We start from the raw sequence: 19,009 nt of genomic DNA, 5'->3' as shown, positions 1-19,009 counted from the left end.
ACAAACACATATACACCACACACACACACACACACACACACACACACACACACACACACACACACACACACACACACACACACACACACACACAAACAGAGAGAGAGAGAGAGAGAGAGAGAGAGAGAGAGAGAGACAGACAGACAGACAGACAGACAGACAAACAGAGACAGACACAGAAAGACATACAGACAGACAGACAGACAAACAGACACCCAAAAAAGAAAACAAAAAATCAAGGAAGGACAGTGATAAAAACAAAATCAAGGTATACTGAGACAACCTGCATGTGTAAAGCCCATGCAGTAAAGGTGGATCCGGTTTGCCTGTATACAATAAAACCTAATAAAAAAAGTCAGTAAAACCCAACTGTGAGGAAGCCAAGGTCAGCCGCGTAATACCATCCTTGAGGAGGCGATAAGGAGGAAGAAGAAGCACTAAGGAAGGATGGAAATTTGGGCAGACTACACTAACTTTCCCCTCCTTCACCCACCTACCTGCGTGATGGAAGGAAGGAAGGAAGGAAGGAGGAGAAAGAGGAGGAGGAGGAGAAGGAGGAGGAGAAGGAGGAGGAGGAGGAGGAATACAAAGGAATACGAAGGAAAGCAAACAGCAAGAGATCTTATGGTCCTTTCGAGGCTGCTTGTTACAGGGAAGACTATGACTACGAGATCTAATTCTACATTCTGAAGGATAAGGATAGTAGGGCAAGAAGGCTCCCCCCGCCTCCAAACCCTCCAGTTAAAACCGGCAGGAAAAAGTGAGAAGGACCACCATGCAGCAAGGAAAAACTGACATGGAAATTTCATAGGAAAGGCTGAAAAGGAGGAGGAGGAGGAACAGAAGAAGAAGAAGAAGTAGAAGAGGAGGAGGAGGAGGAGGAGGAGAGAAGAAGAAGAAAAGGAGTAGGAGGAGGAAAAGAAGAAATAAAAGAAAAAGAAAAAGAGCTATACCCATCAACTGCACGGGGTCATTAAAATGAATTATCATTTTTTTTTCAGTCCCAGTCTTCCCTTACAATCCACAACCATCTTTGTAACACCCAGGTCCCCAATTTACTACTGGGTGGACTGGGACATGGGTGAAACATTACTTTTCTCCTTTATTATTATTGTTATTATTATTATTATTATTATTATTATTATTATTATTATATTATTGTTATTATTATTATTATTATTATTATTAGCTATTAGTTTATTGCAGCTACTGGACGATTTTATTCAGCTTGAGAGAGAGAGAGAGAGAGAGAGAGAGAGAGAGAGAGAGAGAGTGAGTGAGGTCCTTGGGCTGAGTAGGTTAAGTGGGAGCGTCTTTGCCACCCCACCAGCCTGATGTCAGAAGTCAGTATGGAGTCGATGGCAATGATAGTCTTTGTTTGTTTGTTTGTTTTTTAAGTGTATGAATTTTCAGGTGAGGGTAATTTTGTGGGTTGTAGTACAGGTGGTGGTGATGATTTCGCAACGCCTCTTCCTTAGCGATTTGTTTTGCACATTGCAATTTTCTGCACATTAATTTCAATGCCGACGCTGACAAGGAGACTTCACGTGGTGGCGCTGCGCACGCCGGGATGAGCTGAGTAACTGCGGGGTCCACCCGGAAGCCAAACCTTCTCATATTTCCCTGCACCTCGTCGTGGGAAGGACCCTACTCAGACCCTGGTGAGAAGCTGTCTACTGCAGGGAGGCACCAGCTCCCTACACGGTGTATGCACTATGCTGTACATGTAGGACGATCCCATAGCTATTTACTTGTGGTCGACGGGTCTACTCGACCAGATAGACCGGGATTAAGCAGCAGCAACAAAAGCAATAACAACAACAACACCTCCACCACCACCACCACCACCACCACCAACACCACCAACAACAACAACAAAACAACAACAACAACAACAACAACAACACTTCAATAACTTCTTCTAGTCTATAAACTCAAAATAATAATAAAATGAGTCTTTTCTAAGCTGAACAAAATCGCCAGCCGAAAATAAGATAAAATTGAAATAAGATGCCATGTTACTGAAAGAATGAAAGATTTACGGATTACCAGACTATCACTTTAACTTTATCAATAAAAATTCTCACAGGTTCGTCTCGGCTTTCGTCCTCTATATTCTCGTCATATTGCTCTTTATTTTTACAGGGCCGGATCCAGCATTTTGGAAGTGGGGGGGTGGGGGGCTGTGCGTGATTTCTAGCTGGATTGTCACAAGTTGGAATTTATGCTGACTCTGCTAAATTCTATAAAACCAATTCTCTGGAATTCTCTTCACTGAATTGACTCTATGATTAACATTTACTTACGAGTTTCATTGCATACAACTAAAGTGAAAAAAAAAAAAAGTTGGTTTTCTGTTACAAGAATATTTTAAGTTATTATCTGTCTGCCAAAAGTAGGAAGAGAAGCGTCCCCCCTCCCTATGCCCCCAGCCCTTCCCTGTTTTTCCTCTTATTTTTCCCTGTTTCCCGTTTTTTTTTCTTTTTTTACTTTCTGTTTCTATCACTTTTTTTTCATTTATCTATTTATTTTTTTTCCTCAGTTTCCGTCAACACTTCTTCGTTTCCTCTTATTTTCATTATTTTCCACTTACGTTTCTTACATTTCCTCTTCCTTCGGTCACTTACTCCTTATTTTCCTTCTTATTTTTATCCCTGCTTCCTTCACCTGCCATCTTATTTTACAAAGCCCTTTTCTTTCCCTTCTCCAAACTCTTTTTCTGTCCATACGTATAAAAAAAGAGACATACCATGAACTTGTAGGAAAATATATTCGGTTTCCTGTTCGCCTCTGCGTTTGAGGTGGGTATTTTCCCCCTCCTGACGAATTACCTTGGAATTATGTACACTTTATGTCCTTTGTTTCAGAAATGACGTCCTTGGGTCTTCAAAAGGATCTCTCTCTCTCTCTCTCTCTCTCTCTCTCTCTCTCTCTCTCAGTTAATTTGAAAGCTGGACCACTTAGAACGTCCCATAACGTTTGCGTGGTCTATAAATTTATATAACTCTCTCTCTCTCTCTCTCTCTCTCTCTCTCTCTCTCTCTCTTTCTTTTACGTAACCCTCACTGCGCAATACTCCAATCTCATCCTTATTCACAATTCTACGCAGTACGCCCCTACCCCAACCCCGCCGATGTAACACCCCTGACCTGCCAAGTTATCCCTATTATTATTATTATTATTATTATTATTATTATTATTATTATTATTATTATTATTATTGTTGTTGTTGTTGTTGTTGTTGATGATGTATTTAACCGTAAGCTAATCAAACTCACACTCGCCTAACCTAGCCTAATCTAACAAAAATAGGACTAGCTTAAATCTAATCTAAGCCTGACAGACGGACCCAACCTTACCTAGACCCTCCTTGAAAAAAAATACTGTAATATGCTGAAATCAAGTACTGTTCGGATAAATATATATTTTTTAATTTTCATCTCTGGGCATAGGTTTAATCCCCTTTCCTGAGGCCTAGCGGTGCTCCCACGTACTATACACCTACACATGTCACCTTTTTAGCGCTAATACTCACCGTCCATATTGAATACACGCAAAGGAATCTCATATTGGACTGGTGTATTGGTAATAGAGGGGGTGTTTTTACGACATGTCGGAGGGTCTTATGGTAGATCGGCAAAGTCTAGCGAAATTCAAATCTTTAAACTGTTCCGTTCACCTGCGGGATTTGAACCTACATTCATTCGGACAGCAGACTACCTCTCTACCGACTCGGCCACCGCCTCTTTCAATTTCCAAGCCTTCACTTTCTCGCGACCTTATTCAGGGGAGGGAGCTGGGTGGCTGCCTATGGGCCCCTACCACACAGGGACACACCACCCACATGCAAATTACTCAGTCATTGGCAAGGACGAAGCCAGAAGGAGCCATCACCACCCCCTCCCCTCACTCCACTGGGAACCTGGAGGCCTTAAGGGCATCCAGCGGAGGCCCATTATTAAAGTACAAGGTAGTGGTAGGTAGGGAGGCGCACCATCCATTCACCTGATGTTGTACTGATTTCTGGTGATGCTATACTGTGTGACAATTCAAGTGGTTTTCTGTATCCTAAGAAACCATTGGCTACACTGAGAGGTAACCATATTCCCAGCAAATGGACGCCTAATGGTCTAATGTAATGGTTCCCGGCTTGAAGACCATGGTATATTTCTCACCTGCTTCTTGGGGTAAACTTAAACCATGTAAAAAATCGTCTTTGTAATCGTCCTGGTCGTTGTTATTCATATTACTTTCCCCACTGTGTTCTTTTCTTTCTCTTTTTTTTTCAAGAAAGAAGGAACCAAAGGCCAGAAGTCCGTAAGATTGTTCCCTCCAAGAAAAAAATAAAAACAAGAAAACAGAGAGCGAAATTAAAGATCCGTTCCTTTCGGGATGATGCACTGCTGGTTAAGGCCCATATTCCCATCGGGTAAGGAAGCTCCCTAGCACCTCTTCCTTAGCGATTTATTTTTAGGTATGGCTGGTTAATATAGTTTTGTACGTTATCTATGAAGAGTCAGAAGTTAGAAGGATTTATATAACGCAAAACAGGACAGTAAGGTGTAATAAGCCAAATAAATCCATTCACAGGTTTTCAAAGGTCATCGCTCACCTTGTCGTTACCTACTGCAGTGAAATGAATCAATATTTACATCTGGAATTGTGTATACTTAAATTGCCAAGGAATTCTGATTTAGGAATAATTTTTTTCCTTCATCATTCACCCACCATCGTAAGAAATTTCTGTATATCTTATTTTTGCTCTTTATAAATTCGGTCGGGAATATATAGAAATGCGTAAGATTTCTCAAGTTCGCATGACTTTACAGCCCCAAAGATCTTACACTGATTGCTAACGAAATTGTCTGACGTCGCATCAATCACTCAAAAAAGAAAATAAACTTGGAGGAATATTACATCGCTGGGAAATCATTGGTGCCTTATGCTCTACAGTAATTCCTCGTTGTTAATCACTTTCTTTTTTACTCTCCTTTCTTGCTTTGCTTTGCTGGAGGAAGATTGGAGAGTTCTGAAAGTATTTTGGAGGAGGAGTGGAGAGAGGAGCGAGAATTTTGTTTTGAGACATGTTGGAGGAAAGGAGGAGAGAAGAGGATTGGAGAGACTATGTTGAAACCATTTGGAGGAAAAGTGGAGAGATAAACAGTTCTGGATGTATGCTGGAGGAAGCGAGATAAGAGAAAGATTGGAGACACAGTTTTGAAATAATCTTGGAGGAAGGGTGGAGAGATATGGTGTCTGGAAGCATGTTGGAGGAAAGGAGGGGAGAGGAGGATTGGACAGTCAATTTTGAAACCACTTTGGAGAAAAAGTGGAGAGATAAATGATCTTGGAGACATGTTGGAGGAAAGGAGGTGAGAGGCAGAGAATAGTTTTCATGATTCTATTGACGTTGAAACCTAGAGGGGAAGGCCTTCACCCGGTGGCATTGATATAAAAGAGCTATTCCCCTACCCTGCTATATAAACGTCCCTCAGCATCCTCCCTATCCCATGAAAGGAAGATGGTGGACCGCGGCAAGAGAGTCTCAGCCTTCAGTCCACCGGGTTATGAGCCTCGAGTTGCAGCTACTACTACTACTACTACTGTTACTACTACCACTACTATGTTGATGCTGATTTACTTACTAATGATAGGCAAGCAGGGGAAAGGGTACTATTGCTATTACCATTTAAAAGGCTATCATAATCTCTCTCTGTCTCTCTCTCTGTCTCTGTCTCTCTGTCTGTCTGTCTCTGTCTCTGTCTCTGTCTCTCTGTCTCTCTCTCTCTCTCTCTCTCTCTCTCTCTCTCTCGGCTACAAAACCGCCCCCCCTCCATTACATAACCCGTATCACATACATTACATCGACACATCATTATCCACAACGCAACCCGTATTTAGCGAAAGTAACTTGCTGAAGGTCTTCCTCTTCTTTACCCTCTCCCCGTTTTCTTTAATGGTAGTGATAATGTGTTCTCTCTCTCTCTCTCTCTCCTTTATTTCCCTTTTTTTCCCTTTATTAGCGCTGGTTTTGTTATCCCACAGACTTAATAAATTGTTTAGAAAAAAAAATGGAATAAGTTGGCGGTCGCGAAATTAAGAGACATTATATTTTTTCCCTTAGTACTCCTGTTAGCTTTTATTATTATTATTATTATTATTATTATTATTATTATTATTATCAGTAGTAGTAGTAGTAATCGAATATTATAATGAAATGACTGAGGATGAGGTGGAGGGATAGAACGGAGAGGTATATGAGAGGGAGGGGGGATGTGAGCTGTGAGCAAGGCAGTGAAGTGGCATTGGACAGGGAGACATGGAGGCGATTTGTTTGTGGCCACCCCTTACGGGATTGAGGCGTCTGGCAATAGATAGATTTTTATTATTATCCTGAGACAATGACTACGAAATCCTACGCCAAATATAACCTTCACTGCCAGCTAGAATAAGGCACTCTAAGCTCTCATCATCATCAGTGTCTCGTGTCATTTTTCACCTTCTAAAACCTTGTCCTTATCATCTTATCGTGGACAGTGAGGGAGAAAAACGGATCCTGTCGTGACTCCAGGTGTTAATCTCCTCACCTATCGTCTCGCAGGGTTGCATGTCAAATACAACTTGGTCAGCAGGACACATACGACAGTGGTCTGCCATGGGGGAAGGTGGAAGAGGAGGCTGTTCAAGGTTATGGCTTTCTCTACCAACTATTTCTCCTGGGTTGACTAAAATTGCGTGAACACAGCAGTGGCAAGCTAAAAATTCACTCTCTCTCTCTCTCTCTCTCTCTCTCACACTAAATCTATCTATCTATCTGTCTAGTTTTATATGTGATGTCTGTCCGTCTTCCAATCAGCCAGTCAGCCTATCTTTCGATCTACCCATCTATCTATCTCTCTATCTATCTGTTCTCTTTCTGACCATCGCTGTAATGATAATATTCAGCACAGGAAAGATCAAGCAGGTAGAAGAGTATACAGAGAGTCTCCATTAACCCCTTCACCTTGAGGACCTTATTTGTGCTTTATTACCGTAGGCAAGGACGTTATGTTTTTGGCTCTGGTTGTCTGTCTGTCTGTCTGTCTTCTTTCTGTCTTGGTGTTCGTTTGCCTGTCTGGGTCGTTGGCTGTTTATCTTTTTATCTATATGTATGGCTGCCTGGCTGTCTATCTCTATGTATGTATGTATGTATTTATACACGTATGTATGTGTGTATTTATGTATGTAGGTGTGTGGGTATGTGGGTATGTATGTATGTATGTGTGATTATTGTTAAGATTATGGAAATCTGTTTTATGAAACTGAAACAGATCTGAAATAATAACTTAGGACCAACACAAGAACAATTAATCAAGTTCAGATCCACCTCAAAATCTAATAAAATCTTCTTTCATTCACTGCGCATATATCCACCAAATTTTATTGAAATCCTATAACAACTTTTTGAGATATCTTGCATACAGACAGACACGGGTGAATACACAACCTCTGTCCAACTTCTCTAGCCGGAAGAGAGCTCGCGATGTCCAAGGAAGCATAATGAGTTTTTATGTGAATATGTGTGTAATAACAATACTTACCGCGAATATGATAGAAAATATCACTAGGAAGTGATATTGAGCATAATTAGCATCAGTATCATCATCATCACCATCATAAAATCAGGGTTAGAATACTGAGGATTAGGTAATATCAACTTTCACTGGAGTCAAAGTGTTGCAGGTGAAATGTGCAATAATATTTTTGATCGAGTGTCCTGTATAACATTCTAGCGCCTTACTATTTGGTAACTATACACCACAGTGAATGTGCACGAAACTTCACATCGATGGTTCGTGACTCGGGGGCCAGCATCCCGTTTCGTGTATCATAACCTGCATCAGTCGCAAAAAGCAGTCTGGCAAGGCTCTTAATCAACATCCACAATATTTGAAGAGCTATTAGTAATCTGTACCTCATAATTATTCAGACACAGTTGGGAAAAATCCATCTATGCATGCTGACAACTAACTCTTCTCTATGGTCGTTCAAGTTACATGGTGGTGCCTGACGGACCTTTCCAATGGACTGACAAATATTGATAGCCAACACTCTCACCTATTTAACCCTTAGTACCTTCCACACCCTCTTCTTTCCTCGTCTGCCTCTACTCCCTCATCTCATCCATCCCCACTATGTCCTTTTTTGTTCATTCTCATCCTACTTTCCTTCCCCTTTCGTTAGTTCTGCTTTCCAGTATTACCTTCATCCACTGGTTAGCATCTTTCTTCCTCTCCCTTCAACCTGGATGCTTTCTTTCCTGTCATGTTTTTATCGTTTCCATTTTTCCTTTACCTCCCTCCCTCTTCTCACGTATCTGGCCTTCCGTTCACACCTCCCATTCCCTGCTCCTAATCCTGCATCCTTTCCCCTTACTTATCTCCCTCCCTTCATTCTCACTCCTCTTCCTCCCTCCTCCTAACCATTCTCCCTTTCCCATTCCATTCCTTTTCCATCCTGCCCCTGACTCTTCTCCCTTTCTCCGTCACACTTTCCAACCTTACCTACCTTCTCATCCCTCTCCCCTTCTTCTCCTTACCTTCCCCATCATCTTTTTCCCTCTCTGCTACTAACCCTTCCTCCCTTCTCCTCTCTTTCTGTTACTAACCCCTCCTCCCTTCTCTTCTCTCCCTCTCTCTCTCTCTCTCTCTCTCTCTCCTCCTCCTCCTCCTAACCCTTCCTTCTCGCTCCTTCTCACACCTCTCACCCTCCTCCAAACCCTCTCCTCTCCCTTTCTCTTCCTCTCCTACTAAATCCTATTTCCATCTAGTATTCCCCTCTCCCTCTTCTTCTTCTTCTTCTCCAGCCGCTTATTCTTGGACATGTCTTTTCTGTACTGAGGAAAATCGTCTGAAGAGAACCAGATTACTGACTCCTGGGGTTAACAAGAAGAAATATTTTAAAAACCTTATCGTCTTGTGGGTGTTGAGGGGGACTCCTTTCTAACCCCTTCCACTACGAGAGATCGACGCTGAGCTGAATAAAATCGTCTGGTGGTGGCAAGAGTTTAATAAAAAAAATTGTCATCTTCACTCCTACTATCCTCTTCTCCCTCCATCTTCCTTCTTTTCATTCCTCTCCTACAGCCTTCCCTATCGCCCTCTCTCTCTCTCTCTCTCTCTTTTTTGTTCATCTACCCATCTCCTTTTTAGTATTCTCCATTCTCCCCATTTCATTTTTCTCTTTTCACCCTTCCCCCACTTACTCTCCCCATACGTTTTCCTCCCCCTCTCCCCCCTCTCTTTCCTTTCACCCCCTTTCCTTCTCCAGTATCTCTCCTTCCCTCTCCCCCTTCCTCTTCCTCTTTTATTCTCCTTCCTCATCCTTTCTCCTAATCTCCCTTCCTTCTCCCTTCTGCCTATCTTCCCCTCCCCATCCCTCAACCCTTGCCTTCTCTCTATCCTGCTCCTCATCCCTTCCACCCTGCAACCTCTCCTTCTCCCCTGCTTCCTCTCCCTTTACATCCTCCTTCCCGTCTTTCCATCTTCCTCTCTTTCCCTCCCCTCCCCTCCCTCTCCCTTTCCCCACCCCATGCAATAGGGACAAGCCACAACGTGAGGGTCATCTTTGCCAGTGAGGGATGGGGAGCTAACCTAACCTTGAACCCCTCCACACCTTCTTGCCCCCTCACCCCCCTCCAAACCCCCCAGTCTCCACCACAACTCTACCTTACCCCAAACACCCCCGCAGACCTTCTTCAACCAGCTTGTGTCTACCTTCATCTCTCTCTCTCTCTCTTTCTCTCTCTCTTCTTCAGTCTCTTTCTGCCTATCTGTCTGTTGAAGGGAAAAACCTGTACTTTACACAAGATTACGACAACGTGATATAACTTTTACCTGGTCGTGGTGTAGCGGTATGCTGCCTGGCTCACACCTAAGAGTCCCAGGTTCGATATTGGCAGTAAGGTGTCTGTCTGTTTGTCTTTCTTTGTGTATCTGTGTGGCTGTCTGTGTTTCTCTCTCTCTCTCTCTCTCTCTCTCTCTCTCTCTCTCTCTCTCTCTCTCTCTCTCTCTCTCTCTCTCTCTCATTCAGACGCCATTTGTCTCCATAATAACTACTCCCTCCCCCGTCGCGTCTGCTTCCCTCCGCATTTCTCCCTCTCTCCTTACTTCCCTCTCCCCCTCCCTTCCCTCCCTCTCTGTATCGCGTCTCTTCCTCTCATCCTATTCTCCCTCTAGCCTAATAGACAGATAGACAGACAGATAGACAGAAAGAGACGAGAGACAGAGCAAAGGGAGAGGTTATGATCTTTGAGTGTATATAAAGAAAACGTGACAAGGGGTCGGACTGAAGGAGAAAGAAAATGGAGGAAAAGAAAAAGGGAAAATCTGAAACATTTAAGAAGAGAAAGGATTCGTAAAATTAATGTGTTCTGGAGAGAGAGAGAGAGAGAGAGAGAGAGAGAGAGAGAGAGAGAGAGAAAGAGAGAAATGAAAACGAAGAATCTAATCAAATCAATGAAAAGAAGCGGGAAAAACGTGAAATTAAAGAATGGAGAAAGTACACAAGAAACACGAAGATTCTACTACGACTACTACTACTGCAACTACTACTACTACTACCACTACCACTGCAACTACTACTACTACTACTACTACTACAAATAATAATGATAATGACAACAACAACAATAACAACAATTATAATAATAAAAATAATAATAATAATAATAATAATAATAATAATAATATTAATAATAATAATATAGTTGTTGGTGAAAATTACTGATAGGAAAAAAAAAAAACAAGGGTTAAAACAGACTGAGCAGGACAGGCTTTTTAGGACATCAAGGGAAAGCGAAAGCCGGGAGTAGGGGTAGAGGAAGACCAAGAAAGAAACAGGATTTGATGAGAAAATGGGACGTGTTGAGAAATGCTTTTGTTAAACTGCTTGATTGATTGAGAGAGAGAGAGAGAGAGAGAGAGAGAGAGAGAGAGAGAGAGAGAGAGAGAGAGAGAGAGAGAGAGAGGCATGTAGATGTGAGAGGGAGCAACAGAGAAAGGTGAGGCAGGTGTGTCAGGGAGAGGCAGGTATGTGGTGGGAGAGAGGCAGCTGTGATAATCAGGAGGACCAAAGGGTAAGGCAGGTAGAAGGCAAGGGAGGAGAGAAGGGAGAATGTGTTTGAGAGAGAGGAGAAAGGAGTTAAGGAGAGAGGAAGGGAGGTGGTGTGTGTGTGTGTGTGTGTGTGTGTGTGTGTGTGTGTGTGTCCTTGTAGAATTTAATCCTTCAGAACCTTCCACAACGAAATTCCTTTCATATTTATTTTTTACACCTCTCATTTCAATTCCTCGACCCAACTTTCTTCTACCTCTTCCTCCTACCCTTTACCTACTAGTGTCAGTACCTGTGTATGTGTGTGTGTGTGTGTGTGTGTGTGTGTCCAGCAGCCATTCTTCCTAGCATCATCCACCCCGTCTGAATGTTGTAAATTTACCCTACTCCCCCCCAAGAAATTTCACTGCAACCAAAAGTACCTATCTTACTTTTTAATGCAGACTAAAATACTTATCCTTCCAATCCAGAAATTTCAACGCACCTAATGCTAAGTATCCAGTGGTATGACGAGGCTCGGGTGAAATTTATAGACGGAGGCTGAGGACCTGGCGAGTAGTAGTTTTGGAGGTCCGCGTATCTGGTTACCTGAATACCGTACCCAAGAGGCCCATTTTGCTTTGTTTATATTTTCACTGGAATACTCAGGCTTTACTACGCTAGTTTCTTTAATCCTCTGACTGTGATTATTACTTTACTTATTTATTTATTTATTTTAATAAGTTTGTCGTCCCTCACCGTCAAATATATCATTCTCCAAAGTGCGTAATTATCCAAAGTGTATAATTATCCAAGATGTGTAATTATCTAACGTGTGTAATTATCCAAAGTGTGTAATTATCCAGTGTGTAATTATCCAAAGTGTGCAATTATCCAAAACGTATAATTATCCAAAGTGTATAATTATCCAATGTATGCAATTATCCAAAGTGTACTGTATAATTATCTAAAGTGTGCAATTATCCAAAGTATGCAATTATCCAAAGTATATAATTATCCAAAGTATGCAATTATCCAAAGTATATAATTATCCAAAGTATGCAATTATCCAAAGTATGCAATTATCCAAAGTATATAATTATCCAAAGTATATAATTATCCAAAGTGTGCAATTACCCCAAGTGTGCAAGTATCCAAAGTGTGGAAGTATCCAAAGTGTGCAATTATCCAAAGTGCAATTATCCAAAGTGTGTAATTACCCAAAGTGTGTAATTATCCAAAGTGTGCAATCATCCAAAGTGTGTGATACTGCAAAATTGTACGATTAACCAAGTATGCGATTATCCTGTGTGCTGAATATGTATTTATTCAAAGTTATCGTAATGAAGAGGTTAGCCACAAAAATAATAGAAAAAAATATATATCTAGAATTACACTGATAAACACAAAAATAAACGATAAACATAAAAAAAAAAACGCTGATAAATATAAACATAAACACGTGCGACAAATCAGGTGTCAACAAGTCGCCAAAAACCAATCACCGCCGAAAAAAAGCCTAACCTTTTTTACGGGGCCTTGTCGGTGGTTTGTTGTGGTGGCGTTAGGTGACTTCGGCGACCTGACACGTTTCGGCGCAAGAAGGGGTGGGGAAAGAGAGAGAGAGAAGCTCCACTTTTCGGCGCTAAAAGTTTACATAATGTTCAATTTCTTCCCGTCGTTGATGTTATGAAACTTTACAGGTGAAACTGACAGTACGGTTCAACTCTATTTAGTACTGTACTTGGTGAGATGAATGACTTTGAGGATATGAGAAAATTTAAAGTTGTGTGAATATACGAGGAATGAAAGTTGGGTAAGGAAGAAGACTGAGGAAGGACTGAAACATATGGATGATGCAAGAGGTAGATGAGGGCCCCCACCATCCATTCACTTGATGTGGAAGACTGATACTGTGAAAAGGAGGAAATTGAAGTTATGTGAATATATGGTGAATAAAAGTTGGACGAGGAAGAAAACTGACTAGGGATAGAAAGAGACGGATGATGCAGAAAGTAAAGGAGGGCCCCCACCATCCATGCACTCGATGTAGTGCAGACCTTTTTTTTTTTTTTAGATCACGAAATCATCTAACTACACTGACAGGTAATTACATAACCAAATGGACGAGGGGCGGTTTAGTGGCTTAAGACGCTTGAATTAGATCTTTTTTATAATAGTTTACATCAAAAAGTTGTTGGGGTTTATCATTCACACAATGCCACTCAGGGACGAAGGACTGGTCACTCACATTAATTTATCAGGACTAAGTAACTTTATTCCGCATCCCTACGCCACTTATGAGAAAATGAATGGAATGGATGATGGTTTAAATAGTATGTTATGTTGCCTACGAACCCACATAAAAACTTAACTACCATTACCATTCTACTATTTTTCGTATCTTCTGTCTACCCATCAATCTACTTGTCCTTCAACGATCTTAACGTGCCTATCGATCTGCATAACAATTCCCCTTCTCCTCCTCTTCTTCCACCTCCTTCTCTTCTTCCTCCTTCTCTTCTTCCTTCTTTTCCTCCTTCTCCTCATTTCAGTTTCTTTCCTCCCCTCCTCTTCTTCTTCCTCCTCTTCTCTTTCCTCCTCCTATGTCCTTGAACTTACTGACGTCTTTGTCCTGCCCAAGATTAATGAGAGAGAGAGAGAGAGAGAGAGAGAGAGAGAGAGAGAGAGAGAGAGAGAGAGAGAGAGAGAAACATACCACCTCATTACCACTTACAAGCCACTACACCGGTACTGAACCACGTTAAGTACAGACCTTTTCACTCCCTTCTCCCTCACCATTGCTTCATTTGCATCACCCTTGCCTCCTTTGCATCACCTTTGCTTCATTTGCTTCACTCTTGCTTCACCCTTGCCTTCACCCTGGCTACACTTGCTTCACTTTCCCATAATACACATACCTAATTATGAAGTTTAACATAATTTCTACTGTACAAGCTATAAAATAATCTTAACTTTTAGCTGCAGTTACTAAAAAAGCTAAACACATTCTTGCCACACAGATCTATAATTAAAAAGGGTATCACATGAGCTTCTTCGGGTCCACGTGTAGTTCTTAAGTCTATATGATATAATTAACCCTTTCATTCACTCTGTCGTCTCCAGCAGCGCCAGGATCCTACTACTCTCAAATGTCTGTAAGTGGAAGAGTTGAATCCAAAAACTGGAAAAAATATATATAGGTATAATTCTAAAAACCAATTAACTTTAAGCCCTTGGCCACCCTGTTTGGGATACATGGCGTCTGGCAATGAAACAAAAAAAAAATGATAAATCCAAAGACAGGAATATATGTAGGTGTGAGTACAAAATGGGAATATGTAGGTATTAATCCAAAAAAACAGGGAAAACTACATATAGGTATAGATCCAAAGATATGAAAAGATATAGATATGAGTCTAAAAACACGGAAGTATATAGAGTTATAATTCCAAGAGAAGAAGAATATATTTAAGTATGAATCCACAAACCAGGAAAAAAATGTAGGTATAAATCCAAGAATAGGAAAATAAATAAGAATAAATCCAAAAAAAGGAGAATATACTTAGATACGAATCCAAAAACGGGAAAATGTATTTAGGTATGAATCCAAAAAACAGGAAAATAAAGAGATACAAAGCCAGAAAACAGGAAAAAAGCGACAGCAGAAATTGAGAACTATCATCAAGGTGTCCAGCCGAATCATGGACTATCACCCTTTTCTAAAACTTTGACGGAAATGACAACTCTGTACAGCTCGTGACTACGGTATTTACCCCTCCCCTCACACCCCCTCTAACCACCTGCAGGGCCTCCTCAGTGCTTATGTGCTATTTCCTGTTGAGTCTACCACAAGCCCACACTGTTTACTCATTATCCTGGCGCTGGAGAGGGACGCCTTCATGTGGTGGCACTGATATGACCGGTCGGTGGAGGTTTCTGGTTATACAGACTTCCCTCAGTCACCTCCTTATCCCCCGAAAGATGGATGGTGAACTGTGGAAGGAGTGGTTCGGCCTGCAGTCCACTAGATTCACGTTCAGGTGGGCCTTCGGTTGCAGCTACTACTACTACTACTACTACTACTACTACTACTGCTACTACTACTACTATTATTACTTATTATCTTCCGAAGGTCAACATACTACCAATCACACTTCGAAGCTACTACCCATACAGGCATAGAATCTGACCATCACAATTAAAAAGAACACTGCCTGAACAGCACACTAACAGCACACAGACTCACTCAACCACCAACACATGAAACAAACGGACAAACACTACTATCACCACAACACTCTACGGAAACTACACACCAACACACCACCAAACAACACCTCGCCACACTCACAGCATCACAACTCATTTTCTGCATGGGTGCTGTCTTGAGCTGAATGAAAATCTCCTGGTGGTAGCAAGAATTAAATGGAAAACAGTCATTGTACTGAAGGGGTTAAGGGTTAAAAAAAAAATCCAGTTATTTCTTTTACTGTTGCTTAACCCCGGTCTCTCTGGCCGAACAAACCCGTTAACCACAGGCAAGCCGTCCTACGAGCACAGAAAAGAAAATACACCGTGTAGAGAACCAGCGCCCCATTGTGATAGACAGCACCTCACCAGGGTCGGACCAGGATCCTTCCCCATGGTGAGGTGAAGGGAAATATGAAGAGGTTTGACTCCCAAGTGGACTCAGGGTATGTTTCACCCCCATGTGTAGCTCCTCGTCTGAGTCCAACCTCCAGGACTCATTCAGAACGTGAGGAATCTTCATTGTTTTATTTTAACCATGACGTACCATTCTGTTTAGTTCCTGAATGACATCCTGCCCTTCTAAAACCACCAAACAAGGAAACATAAACACGTCATGTGCAGATTATAAACAAGTGGGGAAGATATAACAGAAACCCTTATGAGTCTCGGAGAATATGGCCCTTTGTATCATGATGCTTCGACATTATTGTGCATGCAAAGAGAAAATCTGTATGCTAGCTCGTTTATGCACATTCATGGTTCATGAATTGAGAGTTGTGCTTATATGATCGTGTGGGTGTCTGAACAGGTGTGTGTGTGTGTGTGTGTGTGTGTGTGTGTGTGTGTAGGGTGTAGGGAAGGGTTGGAAGGTCAAAAAGGTGCGCTGTATTCCCCCTTTCACACACAATATTATTCAGATGAGAGAACTAGCCGTGAAAGGGTTAACACACACACACTCTCTCTCTCTCTCTCTCTCTCTCTAAGTTGTAAAACTGAAATGCCGTTCCATATCTATCCATCTCTTTCTTGACTAGTTCACAAATATAAAAAAAATCTCAGGCGTTTCTGCTCCTACCCATTAATTACTCATCCTTCCATCACACGCCACCCTCCCTCATATACCCACCTCCCTCGTCCTTCAACCTGACTTTGGATCTACATATTTTTTCTTTCCACCATCATCATCATCATCATCATCATCATCATCATGTTCCTCACCATTGAAAATTTTGCTTTATGTAGGTCAGGCTTAGAAAAAAATAAGAACTGTGATTAATATTCCGAGTAAAAAAGGTCATGCTTTAATTCACATCATCACCATCATCGTCATCATCACCATCACCATCACCATCATCATCATCCTATGTTTGACCTCATCCCCATCATCGTTATCAACACTAGCCTCCTCACAGCACATAATACCGCTTCTAATTACTCCCATAGACCTTGCTGCTGCGTCATCCCTATTAAGAGAGGCCCTTTGTCGTACTCGTCGTGTAATAAAAGAATCTGGATTGTAAGTTTTTTAAAGGCTGCCTCATATTCCTTAATTTTGGCCGTGGAAGTCTGTTTAATTCATTTTAGTTTATTTTTACTTGCTGAGGTGGGTGGGTACGGGCGGGATTTTTACATCACCATAAGCCATAAAAGTTCTCGTCAGCACCCGCCTGCGTCCAGTGGGGCCGATTTTTATGGGTTATATTGATGAAAAACTCCTACGCACACCCACCCTCGCCAGCAAGGATTTATCGAGCTTATTCTTTCTCCAGACGATTTCATTCAGCTTGGAAGAGACTTTTCAAGATGGGTGGGTTACGTGTAGCCATAAATAATCCCTCGAACGTTAGATATTCTTCTTGAGTATAAACCGCCTTGTGGCAGTAGGAAAGTAGCAGAAAATACGACATCGGATTGAAGGGGCTCAGAGAGAAGGACAAGGAAGTCTCACACCCGGACAAGCGTCTGTTTACCACTTGATACAGCTCGCCACTTGCCTCCCCTGATTTTTATCCACGCTGACTTGCCTAGTCCCACTAACCCTAAGGTATTACTTAACTATAATCGTTTCTCTTTAACTTGGCCTAAAATTGCCATCTTTACATTTTGATTGCTGAGTTGTAGGAATGGACTGAAACCAGTATACTGTGCTAACCACGAAGAAGTGCCATGGAAAGGATGTAGAGCCGTAACATCGTCTTTTTCCGCCAGTTACGTGAAATAAGCAACGAAAGGACAAAATTCTGGACTAAGTTATAGTGAGGGAACTACCATTGCCATGAACTTAGCATCATAGTCCACCATTCTTTGACTGGAAAGCAATGAATCGTAGTTTGTAGAAGCAAATAGAATACCAGGATATCCAACTCACCTAAAAATTGGACAGTATTGGTGATTCTCTCAGGTTATGTGTTGTCTTTACCATTTTGCAAGTTGTAGATCAGTAATGTTATTTTCTATGTTCATAATAGCCATTTAATATAGACAGACTCAGCATAACATGAAAGTAAATATGCAAAAGAATACTAACTCACAGTGGACATAGATTGAGTGATTGACTGATTGACAGATGGATAGATAGGTAGATGGAGAGACAGACAGATATACACGAAATAAAGCATCATGATAATCCTCCTGTAGATTTATCAAGCTTGAATTTTAGGCTTAGTATTAAAAGCCTGAGAATATATGTGTTTGTGTTTTTCTGTCTCTCTTTATGGCAGAAGGAACAAGGGCTTTGAATTTCAAGTATTCATGAGTGCATACTTGAGTGTTCCCTTGTCTGTTTGTGCCAGTGTAATGCTGATGTGTGTGTGTGTGTGTGTGTGTGTGTGTGTGTGTGTGTGTGTGTGTGTGTGTGTAAGTGCTTGTGTATACGCCTGTCAGAATGTTTATATATGTGCGAATGTGTGTGTAGCCATGTGAGGCTGACCTTGGCATACTGAGAGGGGAGTGGGGGTAGAGGGAGGAGGAAGGAGGGGATGGAAGAAGGTATTGTGAGGAGGTGGGGGTATGGGAGAATTGTTGTGCGTGGGTGAGGGAGGGGGAGGAAGGGAGGGAGGGATGGAAGAGAGGGTGAGTGGATTGGTGAGGGGGAGAGGATAGGGCTGGGATGGTGAATGTGTGACTGTATTGTTGGGGTATGGATGGGGGAAGATGGACGAGGGTGGGGTATGGATGGAGAGTAGAAAAGCATATGGGTGAGTAGGGGAGGGTGGGGGAGGGGGGAGGGGTAGGGAATGAGGGAGGATGCTTTGGGTGGGTGATAGGGAGGGGGAGTTGGTGGGATGGGGGTGGGGAGGGATGGAGTAGGGACGGGGTGGGAGAGGGGATGGGAAAGGCTATTGTGGATGGGTGGGTGTTAATGGATGGGAGTTATGGAAGAGTGGGATGGGAAATGAAAGGGTACTATGGGTGGATAGATAGATAGATAGAGAGGGGGGAGTTGGGAGATGATATTGTGAGTGGGTGGGATGGGGAGTGGTAGATGGAAGTGAGTGTGTGTGGGTGGAGACAAGGGAAGGGGATAAGGGTGGGGGAATGGGAGAGGGGAGAGAAGAGGAGGATGGGGAGAAGGGAGGAAAGGAAGGTGGAAGGATAAGAAGGGAGAAAGGTGAGGGTAGACGTGGGCGGAAAGGAGGAAGGATGAGGGAAGGAAGGAAAGGAATGAGAAACAGAATGAAGTGAC

This window comes from Coenobita brevimanus, chromosome 28 (genome assembly GCF_032717465.1).
Source record: "Coenobita brevimanus isolate Jiangsu-jjx chromosome 28, ASM3271746v2, whole genome shotgun sequence".
NCBI lineage: Eukaryota > Metazoa > Arthropoda > Malacostraca > Decapoda > Coenobitidae > Coenobita > Coenobita brevimanus.
This window is presented reverse-complemented; position numbering follows the sequence as displayed.